This window comes from Mercenaria mercenaria, unplaced genomic scaffold, assembly GCF_021730395.1.
Source record: "Mercenaria mercenaria strain notata unplaced genomic scaffold, MADL_Memer_1 contig_3400, whole genome shotgun sequence".
Taxonomy (NCBI): domain Eukaryota; kingdom Metazoa; phylum Mollusca; class Bivalvia; order Venerida; family Veneridae; genus Mercenaria; species Mercenaria mercenaria.
In genome coordinates this window covers 25,650-53,128 of record NW_026461534.1, presented here as the reverse complement: position 1 = coordinate 53,128, position 27,479 = coordinate 25,650, and the positions used below count along the sequence as shown (strand labels likewise).

At 37.3% G+C, this 27,479-nt stretch overlaps 1 long non-coding RNA gene across 1 annotated transcript; it reads right to left on the bottom strand.

Annotated features, from left to right (window-relative positions):
* Nucleotides 1–3,081: 3,081 nt before the first annotated feature.
* On the bottom strand, nt 3,082–27,038 carry LOC128553033 (uncharacterized). The gene is made up of 4 exons (XR_008369228.1): nt 26,955–27,038; nt 24,703–24,823; nt 22,038–22,182; nt 3,082–3,190 (listed from the first exon to the last, which is right to left on the bottom strand). It is a non-coding gene; the product is annotated as an uncharacterized LOC128553033 (long non-coding RNA).
* Between the last annotated feature and the right edge of the window lie 441 nt (nt 27,039–27,479).

Below are 27,479 nucleotides of genomic sequence, written 5' to 3'. Positions count from 1 at the left end.
CCCATTTCAAACTTGACCTAGAAATCATTAAAACTAATTTTCTGACCAAGTTTCATACTGACTGGGTCACAAATGTGGCCTCTAGAGTGTTCACAAGGCAAATGTTGATGGATGCCGGACGACTGATGGCGCACGCCGGACAATGACCGGTCACAATAGCTCACCTTGAGCATTTCGTGCTCTGGTGAGCTAATAAACAAGAACTGTCCTAAGACAGCCAGTGCTCCACTATTCGAATCCTTGTCACAAAAGCAGAAATATTAATCTAAGTCCAAAGGGTGCATAATTTGCCAAAATACATGTCAGAGTTATGGGACTTCATGCAAACAACTAGTTTTATAATCCCGAAAACATACGTGAAGTTTCAATTTAATATCTGCATCTGTTTTGCAGATGGTAACTTACACACAAAACTTTTAATCATTTTTATGATAATATCATTGCAGAGCATTCACTTCTTTTAAGGTTATGAATTATTGCAGTGATAATGCATGTTAAAACATTAGTTAAGCTGCAGAATTATGACTGATCGCTTGGTACCAGAGTCAGGTTTTGCCGAGTCTACAAATATTTTCACAATTGATTCTTGCAATGTTATAACATGGACAAAGCATCCATTAACCCCAATCTAGAATAATACCTAGTAATAAATACTCCCAAAAATAACAATATATGTGTATTATAGCTTAGCCATATATAATGCACTGCCATTTGGTAATCAGCTCAAAATAACTGAGAAATATAGCCACATATCCAGATTGTTCCTTGGTCTAAGACAAAACTAGATGCCCACAGGCAATATGCTGAACCCACCACACATGTGGGGTGAAAGGTCATATGAATTTGTTTCGTGTCTGCTCTGTACTCTTGAACCTCTTGAAGGATTTCGAAGACACTTGATACAAATGTTCACCACATCAAGACAACTTGCAGAGGGCATGTTTCAGATATCTCGCTTCAAGGTCAAGGTCACACTTAGGGGTCAAAGGTCATACCTTTGGGTGTATATTGCTCCACATTGTCGCGCTCTTGTTAAGAACAAGGAGATGCGTTTAATAACGCTTGATTTCCCCGGTGGCATCCTTGTTAATACAAAGCAACCCAAGTTGAGGTCAAGTTCAAGGTCAAGGTCAAACTGAGGCCAGGTGATGTCTGAAGATGAGGAATGGTCACAGGTTACATCTGCATTAGTATCAAGTCATTCTAATTAGGGGTATTGATGCTAGACGAAATGGTCCTATTTGGTTGACCTAGTACGGAAGGACAGACGAACGAACGGATAGGACAATCACTATTATGCCTCCCGCATCAGTTATTGATCTGAAATGGTTTTCCATGTTCAGGGCCCTGTGACCTTGACCTTCAATGGAGTGACACCAAAATCAATAGGGGTCATCAGTTAAGTTTCAACATTATGGGTCAAGTGGTTCTCAAGTTATTGGAAATGTTTTTCCATGTTCAGGCCCCTGTGACATTGACCTTTGATGGAGTGACCCCTAAATCAATTCGGGTCATCTACTCTGTCAGCTCTATCACTGTGTGAAATTTAAACATTTTAGGTCAAATGCTTCTCCAGTTATTGAACAGAATTGAAGTGTGATGGATTTTGGCTCCTGTGACCTTTACCTTTAGAGTGACCGCAAAGTCAATAGGGGTCGTATACTTTGCATGTCCAATCATCCTATGTAGTTTCGACATTCTGTCTCAAGTGGTTCTCAAGTTATTGATCAGAAACGGTTTACCATGTTTAGGACCCTTGTGACCTTGACTTTGGTGGAGTGACCCCAAAACAATAGGGGTCACCTTCTCGATACACCATATCAACTCATGAGTTTGAAGTTCTATGTCAAATGGTTCTCCAATCACTGGCCGGAAATGAAGTGTGATGGATGGACAGGGCCAAAACAATATGTCCTCCCTAAGCTGGACAAGATTTTTCTATTTTCAGTTCTGATGGCCATTGTGTGCAGCAAAGCAGAACATGTCGGCAATATGCACAACTAGGCTTAGTACTGATCACTCCTGTAAAGTTTTCATCGAAATCCAGCCAGCAGTTTGACCTGTGAAAGCTGGACAGGATTTTTCTATTTTTAGCTCTTGCGGCCATTTTATGCAGCAAACTGGAACATGCTGGCATAATGCATAACTAGGCTTAGTGCTGATCACTCCTTAAAGTTTTGTCAAAATCAAGCTTGCAATTTGACCTGTGAAAGCCGGACCAGATTTTTTTTCTATTTTCAGCTCTGGCGGCCATTTTGTGCAGCGAAGCAGAACGTGGCCAGCTATATGCACAACTACAGTTGGTATTGATGACTCCTGTCAAGTTTCATTGAAATCCAGCCAGCAGTTTGACCTGTGAAAGCCGGACAAGATTTTTTATATTTTTAGCTCTGATGGCCATTTTGTGCAGCTGGTGATATGCACAACTGAGACTGGTACTGATCACTCCTGAAAAGTTTCGTTGAAATCCGGCCAGCTGTTTGACAGGGCAGCAAAGGCAAAACCAGTATGCCTCATAAAATGGGGGAGACATAATTCTAAATTTACAAAAAATCTTTACCAGGTACAGATATGACAAAATACACTTAAAAATTGAAGACACCATCCATGTTGTACCACAGAATTTTTCCCTTTGGCCAATAATAAACAAAGTCATATGTCCTTTGACCCCCAAGTGTGACCTTGACCTTGAAGGGAGCCATCTGAAACATGCACTCTGCATGTCATCTGATGTTGTAAACATTTCTGCCAAGTTTCTTTAAAATCCTTCAAGCAGTCAATAGTTAAAGAGAGGACATGAAACAAACTGATAAGACCTTTGACTCCCAAGTGTGACCTTGACTTGAAGCGAGCCATCCAAAACATGCGCTCTGCACGTCAAGTTTCTTCGAAATCCTTCAAGGGGTTCAAGAGTTACAGAGTGGACATGAAATTGCTAACAGACAGACAGACAGATGGACACCTGGGGCATAACATAATACATCCCTTTGTGTGTTAAAGGATTTTAGGGGACCCTGAATCTGATAAGATATTAAGCATTTACCTGTCCAGGAGCATTTGAACCCGAATGTGAGAACTTGTATTCACTGGCCCCGCCTCTCTTCACTGGCCCTGATGGAGCATTATCAAATGCTATCTGTTCCAACAATAGGCAAGATCTGTACCAGAGGTTATATGTTTGACCCAAATACTGTAATGATATTGAAAGAATCTTAGTCAGGGTAAAATATTTCTGCACAGTACAGAGATAGTTTGTGATTATTTTAATCCAGTCTTTTTTTTTTTCATTAACATTTCATATCCAATTCAGTCACAAAGTAGCTGTTTTAATTTTGTCACAAAAAGAGGGTCATGATGACCCTGGATCGCTCACCTGAGTAATATGAGCTACATGTTTCAAATGTCAAACTGATACTACAATATTAAGAAAATATGTCAGTAGGTCACTTTCATGGTCACTGAAAATCATTTTTAAGACTGGTGTGCAAAACTGTACATGTCATCCAAATTTCAAGGTTGTATCTTAAAAAAAAGTAGGTCAGTAGGTCAAGATCACAGTCAGGTCACCCCTAATAACTTGGGGTCATCAGGTAATTATTATTAAACAAAGTAGGAAATATTATCAAATAATTTTTGAAGTATTTTTTCCTATATAACTCATATAACCAAGTGACCCCTGGGTGGAGCCTCTTCCAACCCAGGGGCATTATTGAACAATCTTGTTAGAGATCCACTAGCAATGCCAAATAACAGATATCAAAGGCCTAGGTCCTGTGATTTCAGACAAGAAGATTTTTAAAGATTTTTTCCCATGTAAAACTTGGAATCCCTGGGTGGGCCCTTTCTTCAACTCAGGGGCATAATTTGAAAAATGTTGGTAGGGGACCACTAGGCAATGCAACAAACTAAAAATCAAAAGCCTGTGCATTGCAGTTTCAAACAAGAAGATTTTTGAAGTTTTTTTTTCACATGCAAGTATATGTAAAACTTGGGCCTCTGGGGCAGGGCCTCTTTTCACCCCCAGAGTAATAATTTGAACTATCTTGGTAGATGACCACATACCAAATCCAAAAGGCCTATGTCTCGTGGTTTCAGAAAAGAATACTTTTAAAGTTTTTCCATATGTAAGTCTATGTTAAACTTGGGACACCTGGGGTGGGGCCTCATTTCATCCCAGGGGCATAATCTGAACAGTCTTCATAAAGGATCATTAAATGATATCACATGTCAAATATTGGGGCTCTACACCATGCAGTTTTGGACAAGAAGATTTATTAAAGTTTTTACCAGAGTTCTGTGTGGAATTCAATTCTTTGAACAATTTGGACGGGGACCACCCAAGAAACATCCAACCAAGTTTCATCCAATTTCCACCACATGTAGCGAGTAAGATATAGAACAAACAAGAGCACCGCCAAGCGGGCAATATACGCCCAAAGGGTTACATCAGAGGATGGGAGAAAAATTTAAAGAACTTGACTGTTAAAGCCCAAAGGACAGGAAAAACAAAAAGAAGAAATTCCAAAAAAAAAAATTCTTACCAGGTAAAGTAATGTCAAAATACATCGAACAAGAGCACCGCCTTGCGGGTGCTGACACTCATCAGTTTTTTGTTGTTTTTTATTATTATTTATTTTTAATATACTCATCCATGATACATAAATAATACATATCTAAGCTAAATCTACAGAAGAATAGTAACAAATTTCTTTTATTTAGTTCTCAAAAATATCATTTGCTATATGTGATGAGTTTTATAGTCTGCAACAGAATATAAATGAGAGATAATTTTCTGTAATACTACTACTAATAATAAAAATTAACTTGGAAACAGATAAAAAAAAAAGGGGGATTTTTTTTTTTTTTTTTTTGATTTGTCGTCAAAGTTTTTGTTTGTTTTGTTTTGTCGTTTTTTCTTGTTTTTGTTTTGTCGTCTCCAGTTTCTATTTGATTACACTGTTCTATTTATAAATAAACTGTGAGAGGAATATGTATATATTTATAAAACATGCATATACCTATTATTTTTTTTTTTTGCCTTTAAATATGATTTTCATCTGCTGTTATCTTAAACATGGACCATTTTCTTTCATGATAGTTCATTTTACCACACATGAAGGTTATTTCTCTTTCTATACTGATTCTTATTTTCAAATAATGCATAATGACTCAAAAATGGAACTCTTTTTCTATTTTTCATTGAAATATGTAATACTTCACCAAGTAAATGATAAAGATTAATACACTATTTTTCACATTATTTTGCAAAAAAACAAAACTTACACTTTCTATATCAAACTTTACTTCAACTTTTTTTGTTTAAGAAATTGAGTTAAGTTGTTCCACAAAACTTGTACATGGCAACATTCCTAGAATAAGTGCTCTAAGTTTTCAGGCTGCATATTACAAAAATCACAAGGTTTGTAGGGGATATATCCATTTTAATAATCTTGTATTTGTTGGCAAGATTCTCTTGATGTGTTTATATTGAAAATTCCTGATTTTTGTACTTTTTTTCCACTCAATATTGCTTCTGTTCAAAATATTTTCCCACTTTCTTCAGACTTTATTTCGGTTTTTGGTTTACCTTTAATCTGCCTCTCATACAGGAATTTATTTGGCGTTTTTGATGTACAAGTTTTTCTATAAGGTTTTCCCTAGGGGGTTCATATCTTCGGTTTTAAGTTGTTCTTTGAAATGGGAAGGAATACTGTTTATAAGTTGATGATCTTTAAAAAATCTTTATTTTCTACATCATATATATATTTAAAGTTTTCAAAAGAATAAAGTTTGGTTCTGTAATCAATAAATCTTTCACATATTTGTATACCTTTATCATACCAGTTTTTGAAAAATAAGTTTGTTTTCCATTTTTTATCTTTGCATTGTTCCATAAAACTTGTTTGCTAATTCCTTTCGACCATTTTGTTCCCTTTACTCTATGCCATGCAATAATGATATCAGATAGAAAGTCATGTGTTTTACCAATTTGCTGTATGTCACTTTCATTTATATTGCTTTCAAAAACTAGTTTTCTTCCTACTTTTTCTAGATATTTTTCATAAAAAAACTTCCCATAATTTGCTTGTTTGATTTTCATTAAATTTTCTCACCCAGCAGGATTTGATGGCATTAAGAAAACTGTTTAAATCAACCATTTTTTTTTTTTTTTTTGTATAAGGCCACACCAAATTAATTTCTTGGTCATCGGATTTTTTCCAAAAAATTTAGGAGCGAGTGAGCGAAATAAAAATAAAAATATTTGTTTTTGGATTTCACCTACTTTTGGAGCGGGTGAGGAGCGATTTGAAGAAAAAAATAAAAAACCTTGTCACAAAAGTCAACAAGCACTGCAAAAACATATCAAAATGGCTTGAAAAGACATAAAAGAACCAAAGATCTTTAAATGTTGAAACTGTTCCCAAAATACATTACAAACATTTAGACATTTAAACAAACTGGGGGGACAACAGGCGGATACAAGAAAATCTGGCAATTTGACCGTATTTCTAGTGTATAGAACTAATGTGTTTGCTAAGTATCATCCTAGGCAAGCCAGTACCCTAGCCACATAAATGGTTTAGCCTTAGATTCTATGTCACTACATACGGTAAGAATAAGAAAGCTGTTACTCTCATGTAGTGTATAACAGAAATCATTATATATATGGAAAATTCTGCAATCACCTCACCAGTACATTAGGTATACTCATGACCTATATATCATAGTTTGTCAACTTTCAATGCAATTTCACAAGATACCAGGAAATCCATCATCCACTGATGGCCAAATTCACTTGTAAATTCAATGACAAATTTTGCACTTTCTGTTGTTCTTTGATTTCACATTTAACTTTGGCAAATAAGGAAAGACTTACTTTTGATGATGCAAGTCTTAACAATAAATGCATTATCATCTTCAGTTTCTTTTTGATAAATAGATCTGATGGTACCCATTAAACAAATCTGAAAAAGGATCTATAAACAGTTATATAATATTCTTGTTTTTCAACTCTACTTGAAAAATAAACAAGAGCTGTCCGTAAGACAGCCAAGCTCGACTATTCGAAATATTGTCACAGAAGCAGGAAATTATTACCCAAAATGTTAAATATCAAAAGAGTTTTAAGTTCGAAAGGGGACATAATTTGACCAAAATAAATATCAGAGTCATGAGACTTGATGTTATCAACTAGTTTTATAACCCTGAAGAAACATGTTAAGTTTCAATTCAATATCTGCATTAGTTTTGGGGATAGTAACTTGCATGTAAAACTTTAACCAGAATTTTCTAAGTCCAAAAGGGGGCATAATTTGCTCAAAATACATGTTAAGAGTTATGGAACTTGACCCAGTGAGGTTGGTAATTGACCTAGAAAAAGAATAAATAAGTTTCAAAGCTATATGCCTTTTGGTAATAGCTGTATGTACTTGCACGCAAAACTTTAACAGGATTTTCTAAGTCCAAAGGGGGCTAATTTGCCCAAAATACATGTCAGAGTTATGGGACTTGGTGCTATCAACTAGTTTTATAACCCCGCAGACACATGTGAAGTTTCAATTTAATATCTGTAGTAGTTTTGGAGATAGTTACTTGCATGTAAAACATTAACCAGGATTTTCTAAGTCCAAAAGGGGGCATAATTTGCCCAAAAGACACATCAGAGTTATGGGACTTGACCCAGTGAGGTAGGTAATTGATCTAGAAAAAGAAAAAATAAGTTTCAAATCTATATGCCTTTTAGTAATAGCTGTATGTACTTGCACGCAAAACTTTAACCAGAATTTTCTAAGTCCAAAAGGGGGCATAATTTGGCCAAAATACATGTCAGAGTTATGGGACTTGACCCAGTGAGGTAGGTAATTGATCTAGAAAAAGAATAAATAAGTTTCAATCTATATGCCTTTTAGTAATAGCTGTATGTACTTGCACGCAAAACTTTAACCAGATTTTCTAAGTCCGAAAGGGGGCATAATTTGGCCAAAATGAAGGTCAGAGTTATGGGACTTGGTGCTATCAACTAGTTTTATAACCCCGAAGACACATGTGAAGTTTCAATTCAATATCTGCATTAGTTTTGGAGATAGTAACTTGCATGTAAAACTTTAACCAGAATTTTCTAAGTCCAAAAGGGGGCATAATTTGCTCAAAATACATGTTAGAGTTATGGAACTTGACCCAGTGAGGTTGGTAATTGACCTAGAAAAAGAATAAATAAGTTTCAAAGCTATATGCCTTTAAATGATAGCTGTATGTACTTGCATGCAAAAACTTAACCAAGGTGTGACGCCGACGCCGACGCCGACGCCAGGGTGAGTAGAATAGCTAGACTATTCTTCGAATAGTCGAGCTAAAAAGTAAGCCTTTAATGCATGTTTTCTTGGACTGTGAGTTTGTAAGCTCTTTAGGATTCCTTTGCCCTAATAAAGTTCCATGTGCGTACCCCTTCTCCGCAAGAAAATTGTGTTCATTTTACATAGCTGATAGAAGCAACGTTCCAGTCCTTAAAATCAGAGTTATTTCAACAATACATTATTTATGATGTAACACTGTATGTGAAGTCCAAACTGAATTATACCGCCTGTTCATCATTTAAGTACTACCAAATTACTGCTGATATATGTGTATAATTTTAAGGATTACAGCAAAACGTTGTTTTAATCACTCACCAGCCATTATTAAATGACACTGTTTTAAATAATGAGATATTGATGTTCATCTTGAGAAAAAAATGTTATGTGGAAACTCTTTCAGATGATCTTTCAACAATTTATTTACACAATCTGTCATTTTGGCTGTCAGTTTTGCAAACTGGGGCAACACAGAGCCTCAAACATGTTCTTCTGGTGTTTTAATGGACAATTATGATTAAAAGTATTAAATTTTATGAATTACTGTCGCTTCACAGTGATAATAAGGCCCATAAATAGTGAAAAACGCCCGCTCTGTAATTTTGAAATCGGTCTGCAAAAACTGAAGCGAGCAGAAGCTGATTTTCAAAAAAAAATATTTGTTTTTGATTTTGGAAAAAAATGGAGCGGGAAATCCGTTGACCAAGTAATCAATTTGGTGTGGCCTAATAGAAAAATTGTCCTACCCATGATTTTCTAAGTCCATAAAGGGCCATAATTCTTGCAAAAAGCAGGATGGAGTTATGTTTCTTGATGTACATAGTCAGCTTATGACGGTGAACAACTGTTGCAATTTTCAAAGCAATAGCTTGAATAGTTTAGGAGAAAAGCTGACCTAAACATAAAACTTAACCAATAAATCTGAAATTTTCTAAGTTCAAAAGGGGCCATAAGTCTTGCAAAAAGCAGGACAGAGTTATGTTTCTTGCTGTACAGGGTCAGCTTATGATGGTGAACAAGTGTTGCAAGTTTTAAAGCAATAGCTTTGATAGTTTAGGAGAAAAGCTGATCTAAACATAAAACTTAACCAAGACAAGAGGGCCATGATGGCCCTATATCGCTCACCTGTTATCATTGCACTTAAGGACAAGTCTTCAAGGTCAAAAGATCATAATAGAAATCAATCAAAAGAATTATGAGAAAATATAGTTGAAATTTTCTTTAAGTAACTTTAAAAACAAGATTTGAAAACTTGTTGCAGAGGTCCACTAGGCAATGCTACATGTCAAATATCTAAGCTCTTCTGGTTTATTTTTAGAAAATTTTGAAGATTTTTCTATGTACAATCAAGTAACCCCATGGGGCAGGGTCAATTTGACCCCAGGGGTCATGATTTGAATAAACTTTGTAAAAGTCTAATAGGCAATGCTACATGTCAAATATCTAAGATCTAGGCCTTCTGGTTTATTTTTAGAATTTTTTAAAAAGATTTTCCTATGTAAAATCAAGTGACCCCTGGGGCGGAGTCAATTTTGACCCGGGGGACCAGGTTTGAACAAATTTTGTAGAGGTCCACTAGGCAATGCCACATGTCAAATATCTAGTCTCTAGGCCTTCTAGTTTATTTTTAGAAAATTTTTGAAGATTTTCCTATGTAAAACCAAGTGACCCCTGGGGCGGGGTCAATTTTGACCCAGGGGGTCATGATATGAACAAATTTTGTAGAGGTCCACTAGGTAATGCTACATGTGAAAATATCTAAGCTCTAGGCCTTCTGGTTTATTTTTAGAAAACTTTTGAAGATTTTCCTATGTAAAGTCAAGTGACCCCTAGGGCGGGGTCAATTTTGACCCCCGGGTCATAATTTGAACAACTTTACTAAAGGTCCACTAGGCAATGCTACATGTCAAATATCTAAGCTCTAGGACTTCTGGTTTTTGAGAAGAAGATTTTTTAAATATTTTCCTATGTAAAATCAAGTGACCCTGGGGTGGGTCAATTTTGACCCCGGAGGCCATGATTTGAACAAATTTTGTAAAGGTCCACTAGGCAATGCTACATGTGAAATATCTAAGCTCTAGGCCTTCTGGTTTATTTTTAGAAATTTTTTGAAGATTTTCCTATGTAAAATCAAGTGACCCTGGGGCGGGGTCAATTTAGACCCCGGGGTCATGATTTGAACAATTTTAGTAGAGGTCCACTAGGCATTGCTACATGTCAAATATCTAAGCTCTAAGGCTTCTGGTTTTTGAGAAGAAGATTTTTTAAGATTTTCTTATGTAAAAATCAAGTGACCCCTGGGGCCGGGTCAATTTTGACCCCAGGGTCATGATTTGAACAAATTTGGTAGAGGTCCACTAGGCAATGCTTCACACCAAATATCTAAGCTCTAGGGCTTCTGGTTTTGAGAAGAAGATTTTTAAAGTTTTTCCTTTCGGTTGCCATGGCAACCAGTGTTCTGCATGGAATTCAATTCTTTGAACAATTTTGAAAGGGGGCCATCCAAGGAACATCCCTATGAAGTTTCATCAAAATTGGCCTGTTGGTTTAGGAGGAGATGTTGTTTAAAGGAAAGTGTGGACGGACGGACGGACGGACGGACGGACGCCGGACGGTGAGCGATCACAATACCTCACCCTGAGCACTTTGTGCTCAGGTGAGCTAAAAACTGATTTTCTAAGTCTAAAAGGGGCAATAATTCTTGCAAAAAGCAGGATGGAGTCATGTTTCTTGATGTACAGGGTCAGCTTATATGGTGAACACGTGTTGCAAGTTTCAAAGCAATAGCTTTGATAGTTTATGAGAAAAGCTGACCTAAACATAAAACTTAACCAAGAAATCTGATATTTTCTAAGTACAAAAGGGGCCATAAATCTTGCAAAAAGCAGGATGGAATTATGTTTCTTGCTGTACAGGGTCAGCTTATGATGGTGAACAAGTGTTGCAAGTTTCAAAGCAATAGCTTTGATAGTTTAGGAAAAAAGCTGACCTAAACATAAAACTTAACCAGGCAACGCCGACGCCAACGCCAATCAAGTGATGACAATAACTCACCATTTTTTTTTTCAAAAAAATCAGACGAGCTAAAACTTGGATGTACCATCCATGTTGTACCACAGAAGAGTGGCTTTGGTTTTTCCCTACGGCCAATAATAAAAAAGTTTCAAAAAAAAGCTATTTATAGTAATAACAAGAGGGCCAAGATGGCCCTAGGTCGCTCATCTAAGAAACACACCATAACAGTGTAAAACATGTTTGACCTAGTGATTTCATGGAAACAAATATTGTGACCAATTTTCATTAAGATTGGACCAAAAAATTGGTCTCTTGCGATAAAACAAGCATTTTCTTAGATATGACCTAGTTTTTGACCCTAGATGACCCATGTTCAAACTTGATCTAGATTTTATCAAGGCAATCATTCTGACCAAAATTCATGAAGATCAATTGAAAAATACAGCCTCTATCACATACACAAGTTTTTTCTTTGATTTGACCAAGTGACCTAGTTTTTGACCTCAGATGACCCATATTCAAATTCGACCTAGATTTCATTAAGGCAATCATCCTGACCAAATTGCATGAAAATCAAGTGAAAAAGAACAGTCTCTTATGGCATACACAACATTTTTCTTTAATTTGACCTAGTGACCTAGTTTTTGACCTCAGATAACCCATATTCAAATTCGACCTAGATTTCATCAAGGCAATCACTCTGACCAAATTTCATGAAGATCAATTGAAAACTACATCCTCTATTGCATACACAAGGTTTTTCTTCGATTTGACCTAGTGACCTAGTTTTTGACCCCAGATGACCCATTTTCGAACTCAGCCTAGATTTTATCAAGGTAATCATTCTGGCTAAATTTCATGAAGATCAGTTGAAAAATACAGCCTCTATCGCATACACAAGGTTTTTCCTTGATTTGACCTAGTGACCTAGTTTTTGACCCCAGATGATTTTCGAACTCGGCCTAGATTTCATCAAGGTAATCATTCTGACCAAAATTCATGAAGATCAATTGAAAAATACCGCCTCTATCGCATACACAAGGTTTTTCTTTGATTTGACCTAGTGACCTAGTTTTTGATCCGAGATGACCCATTTTCGAACTCGGCCTAGATTTCATCAAGGTAATCATTCTGACTAATATTCATGAAGATCAACTGAAAAATACAGCCTCTATCGCATACACAAGGTTTTTTTTGATTTGACCTAGTGACCTAGTTTTTGACCCGAGATGACCCATTTTCGAACTCGGCCTAGATTTCATCAAGGTTATTATTCTGACCAATATTCATGAAGAATAATTGAAAAATACAGCCTCTATCGCATACACAAGGTTTTTCTTTGATTTGACCTAGTGACCTAGTTTTTGACCCGAGATGACCCATTTTTGAACTCGGCCTAGATTTCATCAAGGCAATCATTCTGACCAATATTCATGAAGATCAATTGAAAAATACAGCCTCTATCGCATACACAAAGTTTTTCTTTGATTTGACCTAGTGACCTAGTTTTTGACCCGAGATGACCTATTTTCGAACTCGGCCTAGATTTCATCAAGGTTATCATTCTGACCAATATTCATGAAGATTAATTGAAAAATACAGCCTCTATCGCATACACAAGCTAAATGTTGACAGACGACAGACGCCGGACATCGAGCGATCAGAAAAACTCACCTGAGCATTGCTCAGGTGAGCTAACAAGAGCTGTCTCCATAGGATGACACATGCCCCCGATGGCACTTTGAATGAATAGTTATGGCCGATGTTAGAGTTAAGGACCTTTGACCTACGGAGCTGGGTCTTGCGCGCGACATGTCGTCTTACTGTGTCACACATTCATGCGTAGTTATTTTAAAATCCATGCATGAATGACAATGATATGGACCGGACACGCCCATCAATGCACTATCATGAAAAATGACCTTTAATGTCTAAGTGTGACCTTGACCTTTGAGCTACGGACCTGGGTCTTGCGAGCGACATGTCGTCTTACTGTGGTACACATTCATGCGAAGTTATTTGAAAATCCATCCATCGATGACAAAGATACGGACCGGACACGCCCATCAATGCACTATCCTTTAATGTCTAAGTGTGACCTTGACCTTTGAGCTACGGACCTGGGTCTTGCGCGCGACACGTCGTCTTACTGTGGTACACATTCATGCCAAGTTATTTGAAAATCCATCCATCGATGACAAAGATATGGACCGGACACGCCCATCAATGCACTATCCTTTAACGTCTAAGTGTGACCTTGACCTTTGAGCTACGGACCTGGGTCTTGCGCGTGACACGTCGTCTTACTGTGGTACACATTCATGCCAAGTTATTTGAAAATCAATCCATCGATGACAAAGATATGGACTGGACACGCCCATCAATGCACTATCCTTTAATGTCTAAGTGTGACCTTGACCTTTGAGCTACAGGCCTGGGTCTTGCGTGCGACACGTCGTCTTACTGTGGTACACATTCATGCCAAGTTATTTGAAAATCCATCCATCGATGACAAAGATATGGACCAGACACGAAAATTGCGGACAGACCGACAGACGGTTCAAAAACTATATGCCTCCCTTCGGGGGCATAAAAAGGGAAGTAATTCATAAAAAATTCATTGTAAGAGAACAAACAAGAGGGCCATGATGGCCCTATATCGCTCACCTGTTATCACTGCACTTGAGGACAAGAAGGTCCTCAGAAAAAATATCTAAGTCCAAAGGTCAGGAACAACAAAGGGAAGAAATTTAACCAAAAAGAAAAAAAAATTCTTACAAGGTATAGATATGTCAAAATACACCTAACAAGAGTGCAAGAATGTCACAATATACGCTTTTTCAAACGGGCGTATAAAAATTGGAGGTACCATCCATGTTGTACCACAGAAAAGTGGTCTCGGTTTTTCCCTACGGCCAATGACAAAAAAGTTACTAAAAATAAGCTATTTATAGTAACGTAAAAGGGAAGTAATTAAAAAAATAATTATTGTAAGTGAACAAAAGAAGGATCTGCCAAATAAATCTGTTGACATAAATGAAATTTCAGATCAGTATCTTCATTAGTTACAGAGATATACCCATTTTAATTTGAAATAAAGGGAGGTAATTTGACATAAAATCAGTCCATAGTTATCTACCCTGATTGGCTCAGTCCAACTAATGACAATAATGAAATTTCAAATAAGTCCTATAAGTACTTACTGATATAAATCCATTTTGATTACAATCAGGAGAGGTAATCAGATATAAAACAAGCAAATTCGATGAATTGGTATCCCCCGCCGTTTGTGGTGAGGAATGGCAAAAAGATATATCCGGCAAAAAGTTAAGGATGTTAATAAGAAGCAAATAATTTCATTAGTCAAAATCAATTTAACAGAAAACAAATGTTTAATTAAAGAGTACATAATAAATGTATGATACTTTGATCCTGACTAAAGAATTTATTTTGAATGGGATATGCTTACTGTAATAAGCTTAGCTTTTAAAATTAAATGCAGTTAATTGAAATGTGAGCTTGAAGTTTAACTGGAATGAAATATTGTCTTTGAGTGGTTTGGCACCAGGTGTTGCTGTTTTACGTTTGAACTTAAAAGATCAGCTGTCCTTAAGAGAACACAGGTAAGATATCTTGAACATGGCTGAGGGCAAGGTTTGTGCAGTCACAACTTAACATGTTGAAGGTTTGAACATTTAAAAAAAAAAAAAAAAAAAGGAATGGAAATATATATATCTATATATAGATATATGTATATATTTATTTTTTTAGGGGGTGGGGGTGCAGGGGAATGGGAGAGGAAACAAAATTTCACATGTTGATTATAAATATTGATTGAAAATTAAAAATGAAAAAAAAAAAACAAGAGCCATGTCAGACATGGCTAATCCCCCCACCGGGCAGCTGTATTTGCAAATGGAATGTTAATTTTGTGGTTGTTTAGTAATCATTGTAAGTCTTTTGTTTTTTAAAGTCCACAAAAAAACTCCTTACTAGGTAGAGATACCTTATATATAATAAAATTAATAAAATACACCTAAAACTGGAGAGTAACATCTATGCTGTACCACAGAAAAGTGGTCTTGTTTTTTCCCTAGGGTCAATTATAAAAATGTTACAATATAAGTTATTTATAGTAACAACTAAGGGAAGTTAATCTTTAAAAAAAAAAAAAAAAAAAAAAAAAAAAAAAAAAAATTGCAAGTCCACACAAAAATCTTTATCAGGAAGAGACTGGTCAAAATACACCTCAAAATTGGATTTAGCATGTTTGTTGTACTACAGAAAAGTGGTCTCGATTTTTCCCTACGACTAGTAATGAAAAAGTTACAATAAAAGCTATTTAAAGTAACAACAAAGGGAAGTAATTCTAAAGAAGGGAACTGCGCATGACACTTCGTCTCATGATGGTGTATAATTGTGCCAAGTTACATCAAAATCCCTCTATGCATGAAGAAGAAATGCTTCGGACGAAGTCATTCTTGTATCTGACCTTTGGCCTCTAAGTGTGACCTTGACCTTAGGCCTAGTGACCTGGATCTTGCGCATGACACTCCGTCTCGTGGTGGTGAACATTTGTGCCAAGTTATATCAAAATCCCTCAAAGCATGAAGAAGAAATGCTCCGGACAAGGTTTTTATTCTTGTATCCTTTGACCTCTAAGTGTGACCTTGACCTTAGACCTAGGGACCTGGTTCCTGCGTACGACACTCCGCCTCGTGGTGGTAAACATTTGTGCCAAGACATATCAAAATCCCTCCATGCATGAAGAAGATATGCTCCGGACAAATTTTTTTAAGAAAATATGATAAAGGGGAATAACTCAAAAAATAGGCAAGGTAGAGTTATTGTTCTTGCACACTGCACTTCCTCCCAACGTGTTCTATCAGTGTATGAAGTTTGAAGAAAATCCCTCCAGTACTTTTGGGGTTATGCTCCGGACAAAATGTTTTAAGAAAATATGATAAAGGGGAATAACTCAAAAAATAGGCAAGGTAGAGTTATTGTTCTTGCACACTGCACTTCCTCCCAATGTGTTCTATCAGTGTATGAAGTTTGAAGAAAATCCCTCCAGTACTTTTGGAGTTATGCTCCGGACAAAAAATTTTAAGAAAATAAGATAAAGGGGAATAACTCAAAAAATAGGCAAGGTAGAGTTATTGTTCTTGCACACTGCACTTCCTCCCAATGTGTTCTATCAGTGTATGAAGTTTGAAGAAAATCCCTCAAGTACTTTTGGAGTTATGGTCCGGACAAAGATCGTTGCGGACGCACGGACGGACGGACGGATGGACAGACGGACGCACGGACGGAGAGCATTTCTAATATCCCCTTCACCTTTGGTGGGGGGATAAAAAAAGGTAGAAGGGTGAAGTTGGAGGGAGGGGGTTGGGGGGTGGGGGGGGGGCAGAGGATGCATGATCAGTGGTGGACATGACTGGGTGGAGAAGTGAGGTGGGGGAATGGTACAACTTGGAAGGTTTGAAAAAAATCTAAAATAAGAAATGAAAATAAAAAAAATTTTTTTTTGCGGGGGGAGGGGGTTGGGAGGGGGAGGGGGTGTGACCAAGGCAAGTGGGTGACCAGGTGTGGGTGCACAACTTCACATGTTTATAATAAATGTTCACAGAAAAGAATGAAAGAAATTTAATGAAATTCTGCCAAATGGTAAGTTTGTTATGTACAAATATGTGGATTTTTAGACAATTAAAGGGCAATAACTCTGAAGTTACAAAAATAAATCCGTACAAAATTGTCTGTGCACAACCACATTATAGTGCTCTAAATTCTGTTAAAGTTTCATAGTTCTAGGTCAAATATATCAAAAGTTACGATGCAGAAATTGGCATATCTATAGTACCCTACATAGTTAACACTAGAAACTTCTAAGGGCCATAACTCTGGTGTTACTTGGGTAATCTGTCTGAAACTTGATGGGCTCCATAACCTCATAGTGGTGAACATGTATATGAAGTTTGTTTGAATAAAATCTAAAATAAGGAATGAATTTTTTTTTTTTGGGGGGGGGGAGGGGGGCGGGTGTCGGGGTATAGGGGGGAGGTGTGTGATCAAGGTAAGGGGGTGACCCAGATGTGGGTACACAACTTCACATGTTTACAATAAATGTTCATGGAAAAGAATGAAAGAAATTTAATGAAATTCTACCAAATGGTAAGTTTGTTATGTACAAATATGTGGATTTTTATACAATTAAAGGGCAATAACTCTTAATTTACAAATAAATCCAAATGAAATTGTGTGTACACAACCACATTATGGTGATCTAAATTCTGTTTAAATTTCATAGTTCTAGGTCAAATATATCAAAAGTTATGATGCAGAAATTGCCATATTTATAGTACCCTATATAGTTAACACTAGAAACTTCTAAGGGCCATAACTCTGGTGTTACTTGGGCAATCTGACTGAAACTTGACGGGCCGCAAGAACTCATTGTGGTGAACATGTATATGAAGTTTTAAATAAATATTCCCAACCATTTCCTAGATATGGCTCCGGACGGACGGACGGAAGGACGGACAACGCCAAAACTATATCCCTCCGACTTTCGTCGGGGGATAATAACTCTGGAACCTACGATTGGATCTGATTTGTCATAGAATCCAAGATTTATTGTTGTTGAAGATATTTTGGAAGTTTGTATCAAATAAAACCATAAATGAAGACTTTATATGGCTGCAAAAGCCAAAATAGCCAATTTTGGCCCTTTAAGAGGCCATAACTCTGGAACCCATGAGGGAATCTGGCCAGTTCAAAAAAGGAACCAAGATCTTGTGGTGATACAAGTTGTGTGCAAGTTTGGTTAAAATCAAATCATAAATGAAGCTGCAATTGTGCAAACAAGGTCAAAATAGCTCATTTTGGCCCTTTCAGGGGCCATAACTCTGGAACCCATTACAGGATCTGGCCGGTTCAAGAAAGGAACCGAGATCTTATGGTGACACAAGTTTTGTGCAAGTTTGATTAAATTCAAATCATAAATGAAGCTGCTATTGTGCAGACAAGGTCAAAATAGCTAATTTTGGCCCTTTCAGGGGCTATAACTCTGGAACGCATAAAGGAATCTGGCCAGTTCAAGAAAGGAACCGAGATCTTATGGTGATACAAGTTGTGTGCCAGTTTGGTAAAAATCAAATCATAAATAAAGCTGCTATTGTGCAGACAAGGTCAAAATAGCTAATTTTGGCCCTTTCAGGGGCCATAACTCTGGAACCCATAATGGGATCTGGCCAGTTCAAGAAAGGAACCGAGATCTTATGGTGATACAAGTTGTGTGCAAGTTTGGTTAAAATAAAATCATAAATGAAACCACTATCGTGCAGACAAGAAATTGTTGACGCACGCACGGACGGACGGACTGACGACGGGTGATCACAAAAGCTCACCTTGTCACTATGTGACAGGTGAGCTAAAAAAGGATCTGCCAAATAAAAACAAGAGCACTGCAATGCAGAGCAGTTTACACAAAGCAAAGTCACAAGTGACCTTTGTCCCCTAAGTGTGACCTTGACCTTGAAGCGAGTCATCCAAAACATGCGCTCTGCACGTCGCCTCAGTATGGTGAATCTTTGTGCCAAATTTCTTTGAAATCCTTCAAGCAGTTCAAGAGTTACAGAGCGGACACAGCAAAGTCAAATATGACCTTTCACTCCTAAGTGTGACCTTGACCTTGAAGCTAGTCAACGGAAACAAGCGCTCTGCACGTTGTCTCAGTGTGGTGAACATTTGTGCCAAGTTTCTTCTAAATCCTTTAAGCAGTTCAAGAGTTACAGAGCGGACACGAAACACACCCATATGACCTTTGAACCCTAAGTGTAACCTTGATCTTGAAGCGAGACATCCAAAATATGCGCTCTGCATGTTGTCTCAGTGTGGTGAACATTTGTGTCAAGTTTCTTTGAAATCCTTCAAGGGGTTCAAGAGTTACAGAGCGGACACTATACTGCTAATGGACGGACGGATGGACACCGGGGGTATAACATAATACGTCCCTTTGGGCGTATAAAAATGGCAAAGATGTTCCCGTTTGTGAAGAAAGCACCAAATTTTGCATGAAATTACTTTAAGGTATCTCAAATCCTACGAGAGGAGGAGACACGCTATATCTGCCCTGGAACCTCCTTTTAAATCAATTTAAACAAGGCAGTCTGAAAGACAGCTAAATCCCCTGCCACTACTATGGATAGTGAAAGGGTAAACACTTGACCTTTAATTGTGACCTTGACCTTGAACTGACATGGCTGACTCATGAATTCTGCACAACGTCTTGATGAGGTGATCATTTGACCCAAGTTTCATGAAAATCCTTCAAGGGGTTTAGGAGATACAAAGCTCTAACCTTTGACCTTGAGTTGTGACCTTGACCTTGAGCTGACATGGCTGACTAATGAGTTCTTGATGAGGTGTTCATTTCACCCAATTTGATGAAAACCTTCAAGGGGTTTAGGAGATACAGAGTTGAACACAAAATGGAAGGCTAAAACCTTTGCCCCTAAGTTGTGGCCTTGCCCTTGAGCCAGCTGGCTGACTCATAAGTTCTGCACATCGTTTTGATGAGGTGATCATTTGACCCAATATTTATAAAATTCCTTCAAGGGTTTAGGAGATAGAGAGCAGACACGAAATGGAAGACTCAAACCTTCGACCTTAGTTGTGACCTTGACTTTGAGCCGACATGGCTGACTCATGGTTCTGCACATTGTGTTGATAAGGTGATCATTTGACCAAAGTTGATGAAAATCCTTAAAGGGGGTTTTGGAGATATAGAGCGGACACAAATAGAGGCTAAAACCCTTTTCACCCCAATTGTGCCCTTGACCTTGAGCTGGCATGGCTGACTCATAGGTTCTGCACACGTCTTGATGAGGTGATCATTTGACCCAAGTTTTATAAAATTTCCTTCAGGGGTTTAGGAGATATAGAGCGGACACAAAATGGAACACTCAAAGCCTTGACCTTGAGTTGTGACCTTGACCTTGAGCCGACAAGGCTGACTCATAGGTTCTGCACATCGTGTTGATGAGGTGATCATTGGACCCAAGTTCATGAAAATCCTTCAAGGGGTTTAGGAAATATGGAGCAGACACGAAAGTGTTAAGGACAGACGGAAGGAGCGACAGAAGGACGGACGGAGACCATTCCTATAATCCCCCACCACTTTTGGCGGGGGATTAAAAAGGGAGGTAAAAATGTCTTGAAAAAAATATTTTTCCTTTAAACTGAAATTTATCTATAAAGTAACGTTTCATATGATCTAAACATGGATAACATATCACTAGCATAGACAAACAACCATTTGGTATTGACAAATATACAAAGTTTACTACAAAATACTCTTATTTCTCAAGATACATACTAAAAAAGCGAGGTAATCAGATTTTACTGTAATGTTTAATTTCAAAACTGCGTGTGAAAAGATGTTTCTTATGAAGAAAGCATGAAAGTTTGTATTTGAATATTATAAAGTATACTTTTTGGGGCCTCATTTTAAGCTAATTGCGGTTAGCGAACTGCGTGTCTCCTCCTTTTTTTTGATTCAGTATACTTCAAAATAGTTACATACAAAGTTTGGTGCTTTCTTCACAAAAGGAAACATCTTTTTTCTATAACCTACTCACTAACGGTTTCAGAGGAGATGTTGTTTAAAGGGAAGTGTGGACGGATGACGGATGGACAACACCGAACTGTGAGCTTTCACAATAGAGCTAAAAACATATGTGTCACCCCTATGTATATCTTTAGTCTGGCACCCATTTTATGCAGCAAAGCAGAATGTTTCAGCATAATGCACAACTAGGTTAAGTACTGTTCACTCCTGTGAAGTTTCATCAAAATATGTCCAGTTTGGCCTGTGAAAGCCGTCGAAGATTTTTTTTTTTTTGCTCTCATGGCCATTTTGTGCAGTGAAGTGGAACGTGCCTGTGATATGCACAACTAGGCTTGGTACTGATCACTCCTGTGAAGTTTCGTCGAAATCCAGCAAGCAGTTTGACCTGCTAAGCCATACAAGATTTTCTGTGGCTCTCGTGGCCATTTTGTGCTGCGAAGTGGAAGGTGCCAGTGATATGCACAACTAGGGTTGGTACTGATTACTCCTGTGAAGTTCCGTCAAATCCAGCCTGCAGTTTGACCTGTGAAAGCCAGACAAGATTTTTCTATTTTAAGCTCTGGCGGCCATTTTGGCAGCGAAGAGGGATGTGCCAGCAATATGCACAACTAGGCTTGGTACTAATCATTCCTGTAAAGTTTCATTGAAATCCAGCCAGCAGTTTTACCTGTGAAAGCTGGACAAGACTTTTCTAATTTTAGCTCTGGTGGCCATGTCGTTCAGTGAAGCTGAACAGGCTCGTTCAGTGAAGCTGAACATGCTGGCGACATGCACAACTAGGCTTGGTACTGATCACTCCTGTGAAGTTTCATCTAAATCTGGCAAGCAGTTTGGCCTGTGAAAAGCTTAATGCAGATGGATGGCTAAACAGATGGTGAAGGCAAAAACAGTATGTCTCCCCCATATATGGGGAAGACATAATGATAAATAACAGTTGTTTTTTTCAAAATGTTTATGCATCCACCATTTTTCACACATGCACTGGAAATTAATATGACAAGTAAAATTTTTTTTGATGTTTTCTAAAACAAACTGAACATTACCTTGAGTATTCTTGGTCTGACAGGTACTGGTGGAGCACAAGAGGGCTAGACTCTCCACAAATGTGTGTATTGCACTGGGATCACAGTCCTTCTGAACAACATGGCTACCACTACACATAAAGGGAACTAACTCTGCTCCGAGCATCTTGAACAAAAATACTAAGTCAGTAAAAAAGTGAAATAGTAAGAAAACAAACTTATATGAGATAACATCACTGACATAGTAATCTAACTGCATTCTTAACTTATCTAAATTTAACATACAAAGTGCTTTTTCAAATTCTTAATGAAAATCATAAAGTCACTGAATCTAAACATACAGTGAAACACCGCTCGCTCGAGCATCGATGACTCGAGCACCCGGGCTCGCTCGAGCAATTCATGTGGTCCCGGCCGATTTCCTTCTATTTTCTATGTGACATTACCATGGCTGGGTCGAGCATCGATAACTCGATCGCTCGAGCACAACACCTGGTCCCTGTGTATTAATTTATTCTTTGTTACTTCTGGCTAACTCGAGCAGAGGTGTCAAAATTTTTCACACATTCGGCGGTCAGGATGTGTCGGTTAATTAAACATTTTCACACACCATGAGAATTGCGTAGTCTATTCCCAGACTATCTTAAATGTTTGTTTGTCGGTATATTTGATCTTATGATGAGATTAATTATTGATAAAAGCTTAAAGAAAAGTTTTATTGATCAAATATCGATCAATTACTGATCCCTTAAAGCATCTTGTCTGTGGGATCGAGAAAATAGTTATGAGATCTTAGTATTTTAATCAGCAATTGTTTGCATGCAAATGAAGGAAATAATATAGCTGTTTCATAAAATTGAGACGATAATTATGATATGCACTTGTTGATGAATAAAACAAATCTTAGTTGTTTCTTCACATCAAAGAACAAACAAGAGGACCATGATGGTCCTGAATCGCTCACCTATCCCCAGATGACCCAGTGCTGAACTGAGTATGACGTCGTTATTTCTATTATTTGACATTGTGACCTAGTTTTTGAGCACATGTGACCTAGATATCATCAAGATAAAAAATTCTGACCAATTTTCATGAAGATCCATTGAAAAATATGACCTCTAGAGAGGTCACAAGGTTTTTCCATTATTTGACCTAATGACCTAGTTTTTGAAGGCACGTGACCCACTTTTGAACTTGACCTAGATATCATCAAGGTGAACATTCTCACCAATTTTCATGAAGATCTCATGAAAAATATGGCCTCTAGAGAGGTCACAAGGTTTTTCTATTTTTCGACCTACTGACCTAGTTTTTGATCGCACATGACCCAGTTAGGAACCTGACCTAGGTATCATCAAGCTGAACATTCTCACCAATTTTCATGAAAATCCATTGAGAAATATGGCCCCTAGAGACGTCACAAGGTTTTTCTATTTTTAGAACTACTGACCTAGTTTTTGATTGCACGTGACCCAATTTCGAACTTGACCTAGATATCATCAAGATGAACATTCTGACCAATTTTCATGAAGATCTCTTGAAAAATATGGCCTCTAGAGAGGTCACAAGGTTTTTCTATTTTCAGATCTACTGACCTAGTTATTGACCGCACATGACCCAGTTTCGAACTTGACCTAGATATCATCAAGGTAAACATTCTGACTAATTTTCATAAAGATCCCATGAAAAATATGGCCTCTAGAGAGGTCACAAAGTTTTTCTATTTTCAGACCTACTGACCTGGTTTTTGACCACACGTGACCCAGTTTCAAACTTGACCTATATATCATCAAGGTGAACATTCTGACTAATTTTCATGAAGATCTCTTGAGAAATATGGCCTCTAGAGAGGTCACAAGGTTTTTCTATTTTTAGACCTACTGACCTAGTTTTTGACCCCACGTGACCCAGTTTCGAACTTGACCTAGATATCATCAAGGTGAACATTCTGACCAATTTTCATGAAGATCCATTGAGAAATATGGCCTCTAGAGAGGTCACAAGGTTTTTCTATTTTTAGACCTACTGACCTAGTTTTTGACCCCACGTGACCCAGTTTCGAACTTGATCTAGATATCATCAAGGAGAACATTCTGACCAATTTTCATGAAGATCTCATGAAAAATAAGGCCTCTAGAGAGGTCACAAGGTTTTTCTATTTTTAGACCTACTGACCTAGTTTTTGACCCCACGTGACCCAGTTTCGAACTTGACCTCTAGAGTGGTCACAAGCAAAAGTTTACGCACGCACGCACGCACGGACGGACTGATGGACGGACGACGGACGACGGATGCCACGCGATCACAAAAGCTCACCTTGTCACTTTGTGACAGGTGAGCTAAAAATACATTTTTTTAATAGCTCTTTGTTCACATGTGCCATTTACAAATTATATAATTATTGAAACGTCTATCAAAAGATAACGTTTATAATATGTTTGTTTTTGAAAAATGTCACAAGTATGTTATTATTACGCAACACCGTTTACTCTGCAAACGGTCCCAATGACAGTTGCTAATACAAACTTTAATTTTCTTCGTATGTTGGTCAACGTTTGAGTCGCTCGAAACCATGGATGACTCGAGCATTTTGCTCATCCCCTTGCGACCTCGAGCGAGCGGTGTTTTACTGTAAATTATTAAGTAAGATCTGAATGAAAGTTTTGAAAGAGTTCAATATGCTTACCTGTTGTTGTTTTTCAAACAGGACCTTCCATATCCTCAGGTATATATCTTTCCATGATATATGGCTCAGATCAGTCGAGCTGTGACAACAACTGGCTTAAAGTCCCCAAATACTGAACAGTCTGTAAAATACCAGAAGTTCATATAACTACTGGGTGGGTTTTAAGTCATATCAACAAATTTCATGTCATGTGGCAAATTTCCAGTTTAATGTTGGAGGAAGACCCCAGATGCCACTCCACAATTATTTCAGGCACTGGCCGGTACCTGGGTAGAACAACAGACCTTCTACAAGCAAAATGGTTTGCTTCCTGACATGACAGCTTGAGAGAAACTCAAACATACAGAAGTGAGGGATAAGTGATCTGAAGACAGTGGCCTTAACCACTATACCATAGAGGCTGCATATATAATTGACAGACTGTCACATCCGTGAATACATTAGTTTGCACTTGTAAAAATCAGCTGGATTATTTAGGACACTGTGAAATCATTTAATATCATTGGCACAAAATTTCGTGGTTTTGGCCAAAACAGCTGTTTCGTGGGGATGTAAATTCATGGATTTTCAATTTTTGAAAAGAAAAAAAATCATAATTTCCACAGGAATAGATCTAGTATATCATTTTGTTCTTACATGTAAAACCTACATAAGTACCTGTAACTATACAACCTCTAATTTGCAAAACTTAAATAAATTGTGAAATATTCAATAAGAAAAGTTGGTGGCAATTAAAGTGTCAAACATTTTTTAACCATAGCATCTGGGATACAGTCTTGCACAATTAGCATTCATAATCCAAATAAATATAAAGTTCATCACATTGATCATTTGACCGTGTTTCAAATAAGAACTAGATATTGTATTGTAAATTAAAAGAAAAATATTTTAGATTTACTGATTTTATGTTGCTAAAAAAATGTGTTTTTGTACACGAATGCTAAACTTTCATCCAAATGTTTTTGGTTTTTTTGCAAAATGAATGCACATCTGCTTCTAAAATTACAAGCTGTTGAACTTGTACATGTGTTATTTTGAGAAACATGTAATGTAAATTGGGTAATAATGCATTGGAAGCAGATCTAGCAGCTGCTTTATCCCAAAGTAGCAGTAATTTAGGCGTAAAAAAAAAATTGTTTGTTTCCGGTATCCGGACCTACCCTAAATTTTTGGCCCGACCCTAAAGGTTTTTATGGCCTTGGAGAATATTTTTTTCAACTTGCAAAACTGCACTTTTATGCTTTAAACATGACCAGTGATGTTAGAAATTAACTTACTGATCCTCTGAAGGCATAACCCCCTTATTTGTATTCATTTTTTGACACAAAAATAATTTCCGAAAAGTCTCCCTTAATAAAAAAAAATAATTTTTCCTACCTACCTACCCTAATTTTTTTGAGCATGTTACCGGAAACAAAGAATTTTTTTTTTAGGCCTTACTACATGTCAGTAAATATAAACATTGCAGAGCGATGCCAAAAAATTGAAGTAACAGCAGCAGCATAGTGCGGTTGACATGTGACACCACGTCAAACTTCTATTTTTAGTATCTACATTTACTTTGACAAGCATGTCGTAAACAAACCATGGGTAAATGTCTAAATGAAATAGTTCCTTTTGTTCCAATGCATACCTATGTTTATCACTGATGGAGCCTCCATAAAAATGCTGTAGGTAAGTACTGCTGCATGCACATAACTACCGACCAGATCGGATGGCTTTGTTGTCTGTTTTGGTGACAATGAGTACAATTTACATTATCGTGGGTGTAATTTGTTCGTTGTGACTTAATTTCGTGGTTGAGCTGAACCACAGAATCCATGAATATTAATCCCCCATGAATAATGATGATTTCACATTATTCTATTTCACAACGATTTTTAAAACTCTAGATCCACTAACTAGCATAGATTTGCTTTAATTTGCTTCAAAATGATGCTCTTGTATAAACTAAGGCAAATTTATAACATTTTGTGACAGTCAAATTCTTCAATGACATTTTCTACAGCCTTACACCCTTGGGTCTTGTCAGTTTATCTTCAATTTCTCACAGGACCTTCACCAACATTTTCATCCACTTACTTCCTTCTAAAGACACCCCAACATGATAACTCAGGCTTTCCACTTTTATTTCTCACTGGCTCTTTGTACTTGTTACTCTTTCAATGAGCTCACCATAGTTTATTCTAATTAAAGTCTACCGTCATCCTATAAACATCTACCAATGTTAGCTTAACTCAAATTGTTCTTACATTGACCTCCCTACAATTCTCCAGGAACTTTGCTTGTCTCTACAATAATGTCTGTAAGTTCTGTTTCGGGTCCTGTATCTCTTTGGAGATCCTTTCTGTGTTGCCTCATCAGCAGCAACACCAAGTTCTACATCTATCTCATCCTGTATCAGACAAAGCACATAATAATCTCCATGCAACAATATGCTATAACTGACATAAATATGTTTAATTGTCACCCAGCGAACTAAATGAATTAAACAGACAGTCTGTAAAGACAATAATGCTTGTACTCATATCCAAACCTGACACAGATATATAGTCTGTGAAACAATACTACTGTAGCTAACAGGTTCAACTTTTCTGTTGATATTAAGTTTGTTTTGTTTACTTTATTGGGTTTACGTCACACAGCCATATTTAATATGGTAACTGTCCAGCTTTTGATGGTGAAAAAAATCAGAAGGCTAACAATGGCTATCACACTTCTTAGTATTTATCACAGCAGACAAATATGATCATCTTTGCATTTTCTAAAAATATTTA